Raw genomic sequence first — 4424 nt, forward strand, 5'->3', positions numbered from 1 at the left:
TTGGATTACCTTTGTCATCCATCCATTTCTTGAACTGGCTGCACTCCCTTTTAGCATGTCCCTTTTGTTTACAAAAGAAACATTTGATGGAATCTTTCTTTATGGCAGCCTTGGGAGCCATGGGCTTTTTCCCTTTGTTCTTCTTGAATGGCTTGCGTTTCTTAGGTTGAGTGGTCAGGTGAACACTTTCTCCTTGCTCCTGTAGGAGCCTGGCTTCCTCTTGAACACACATGGTCATCAATTCATTGATAGTCCATTTTTCTTTATGTGTGTTGTAGGAAATTTTGAAAGGCCCATACTGTGAAGGAAGATTGTGAAGGATGTAATGAACCAGGAAGGTATCAGGAATGATAACGTCGAGTTTCTTCAAATGAGCAGTGATGTCCCTCATTTTAGAAATATGTTCTCGAACTCCTTTAACACCGGTGAGTTTTGTGGACGAGAACTCTTGGATGAGGTTGATGAACAAAGATTTATCTGAAGTGTCAAACTGCTCATCCATAACTTTGATAAAGTCTTTCACCTTCTCAGGTGGCTCCACCGATCCACGCATTCCCATAGGAATTCTGGACATAATGAACATGATGCAAAGACGATTAGATTGCTCCCACTTTTCACGTAGTGCAATCTCAGCAGCAGTGCTAGTATCAGTGATAGCAGCTGGTTCATCTTTCCTTATTGCATAATCCATGTCAGTGGAAGCTAGGTGGAGAAGAACTCGTTCCTTCCAGATTTTGAAGTTGTCACTCCTAAGCTCAGGGATTTCACTAGTGATTTCAGCATATTTAGAGGTGGATGAAATAGCTGCAAGAATAGGATTACAAAAAATTTAGATGTTAAAAGAATTGAGGCTTTAATGAATTCATGTTTTACCAATGTAGAAACATGATGAAGATGAAAATTTTATTAAATCTAAAATTGCCTGTGGGCTAAATTTTAAATCTAATAAAATTGTATGAACTTTATGATAGATTTAATGAAATATTTAATTTAGATTAATGGAGGAATGAAATCTATCTTTAATTAAAATTTGTGATAACACTATTAAATCAAATCCTCATAACTCCCTGTGGGGTAAATTAAGAGAATTTAACTTAATATATTATCCTAATTAATTATAAAAATATAATAAAATCCCTGTGGGGTAAAATTATTATATCCAAATAATTAATTACAAGTTTTGTCCATTAAGGTGAATTTTAATTAATATATAATTTTATATAATTAAAGATGCTGTGGCTACTCCCTAATTATAAAAAATTATATTTTCACTTTAGACATTAGGTATTGGGCTCTACCTAAAAGTAATTTCGTTATTAACATAATAGACAATCACTGAGATTAGTGCTCCTAGTGTGGTCGTCCGAAGATCATTAAAAACCGTTCTAGATATGAGCATTTGTCCCAGGTTCATGTTTTCTTATGTCAAACCACAAAACTACTTACGTTTTATTCATATTTTATTCATTTTATAAAGTTTTATGAATATTTTATGAATAATTTTATGAAGTTTTATGAAACTTAATTGCTAAATAAAATATTCAACCTATCTTAATGTTTGAATATTTCTAAATATATCTAGCACTATAAAAGGAATTTATGTATAGCATTTAAATCATACAAATCCAAATTAATTGCATTAAACATAAATTTGTCAAATAAATACAAAATAATACAATTAATGTATGATTATTAATTAAATGCTAATTCCTTAATATGAAATTAATGGCAGATTTTTCAAAATTAATTTAGACAATAAATTGCATAAATTTGGTAATATATAATTAAATGCACAAATTAGCACAATTTTTACATGCCTAAATAAATCATGTAATAAATTACCAAATTTAAACAAATTTCCATTTTCAATTTATACTAATGTATTAAACAAATATGGAAAATTAACTAAATGCAATTTATTGACTAAATTAACACAAAAAATAGGAAAATAATTAATATTCCAAATAAATAAAAATTTATAAAAAATTCGGAATTTTTCCCTTTTTTTTTTTTTTGAAAAATCCATACTGCCAAACGACATGTCGTTTTTGCAAAAAGCAAAACGACACGTCGTTTTTCCAAAATTTGAAGGGGCTGAAAATGCAGAAGAAAACGACACGTCGTTTTCCCTAACAGAAAAACGACACGTCGTTTTACTCAATGCAGGGCTGATGCATAAGACTATAAACGACATGTCGTTTTCCACAATGTGAAAAACGACATGTCGTTTTTCAACAACGACAGCTGCAATGTGCCATTCAAACGACACGTCGTTTTACGCCAAATGACACGTCTTTTTCTCCAAACGACATGTCGTTTTGCGTCATCTTCTTCAGCGAACCGGGTCGATTTTGACCCATTTTTCTGCACGCGGGTCCGTCGAACCCGACCCAAACCCGATCGGAAATTGCGTTTTTGACGACCAAAATGCGTGTTTTCAAATCTAAAATGTTCTAAATCAAATAAAAGAGATCCACATAGATTTTATGCACGAAAACACGAAAAAATGTATACTTTAATATCACGAAATTAATCGGGTCCGAAAACGTTTTAACGGAAAAAATTTCCATCCTTAAGTTTTTCAATAGACTTTCAATGCTTAGATCGATCTATAATACTATACGAATATAGTAATATATTTAGAATTCGAAATAAACACCGAAAAAATGAAAAATGGAAAAAACCAAACAATGGACCGATCGTGATTATATATATATGCATGTATATATCACATAAATGAAAATAAATATTATGAAAGTATTATGCGATAAAGCATATATATAATATACAATATATATATATATATAAACATATATACATATACGTAAATATACAAAAAAAAATGAAAAATATATATACATACTGTACGTACGTTGTACATGAATGTATTATATATATATAAATTTATGAATAAATGTATATATGTATATGTGTATATGTATGAATTTTATATATATATTTGGGATTATATGAATATGAGTATATGTATATATACGAACTGAACATAACAAATATATATATATGAACAGTATATGTATGTATATATATATATGAAACACAAATAAAATCAAGGCAGAGATAAATCCGCTCTGATACCAACTGTTAGACTATATATATAGTGTATGTAATATAGCATATACAAATGATATGAAATGCGGAAAATAAAATGTAATCATATCAATAATATATGCAATGAAAGGATCGATGTACCTCCAGCCATTGATCTTTGAGCTTCAATCCCTGCGATAGCTTCGGTATTGGAGTTCGGGCTTCCTCGCTCTCTCAACTCTCTTTAGATGGAATTTGCTGAATGAATTCAGAATGAGTGAGGAGCTCGGGGACCGAGACCCTATATTTATAGGTGAGATACTCCATCAGTATCTGCGCCACATTAATTGTCAGAAGATTTTGACAATTAATTCAGGAAATCAAATCAGGTAATGAATATAGAAATCTGACCATATATAGAATATTACATAATTGATTTTGTCCAGATTCAATGAATATAAAATATTCATTTATCAGAAAATCAATTATTTATTTATTTCCTTAAATAGAAAATTATTTCCTTAATTAGAAAATAATTTCCATAAATAAAAATATTCTAATATGATGATTTATAATTAGTTACAATTTTTTCACTTTAAACAACAACTCCTAATTTAAATTTGCAGAAGCTTCTTTTTCTATCTCTCTTACAATATTATTCAATATTGTACACAAAGTGTGTTACACTTGAACAAAATTACCTACCTTATAATTATATGTAATGGACATGCTTCATATGTGTAGTCACATACCTACACAGTATACACAAGTACGTAACTTTGGTCAATTACTTACAGAAATAATAACTGACCCTGCAAACCAACACAAGTATTTTTGACGTGCTTTGTCCTCACTCGCACGCACTGCAAACCAACACAAGTATTTTTGACGTGCTTTGTCCTCACTCGCACGCACCCTGAAAAAACTTTCAAAGAGATCATTCATCTTAAGATTGCTCCAGGTTATCAAGCACGCTTAATTTTGGAGTTCTTAAGAGAATATGGATTTTATTGATATATGTAGTACTCATCAATCTATTTATCCTTGCAAATCACAGGACTTTAATTGTCACAATCACCTCATATGGGACGACATCCTTATCAATCATACTTTTAGTTGGGTCAAGGCTCTGATACCATTTGTAATGCCCTTGATTCATTTGTGTAGTCACATACCTACTTGGTGTACACGAGTAAACTACTTGCTGCTTCCTAAAATGATGACTGACTTTGTAAACCAACACAAGTTTTTCTAATGTGATTTGTCGTTACTCTCATACTTCTTGAGAAAATTTCTCAAGATATTGTCTATTCTAAGATTTCTCCAAGTCAAACACGCTTAATTTTAGAGTTCTTTAATTATGGGCTACCGAAAAA

This window comes from Cannabis sativa, chromosome X (genome assembly GCF_029168945.1).
Source record: "Cannabis sativa cultivar Pink pepper isolate KNU-18-1 chromosome X, ASM2916894v1, whole genome shotgun sequence".
In the NCBI taxonomy this organism is placed as follows: Eukaryota; Viridiplantae; Streptophyta; class Magnoliopsida; order Rosales; family Cannabaceae; genus Cannabis; species Cannabis sativa.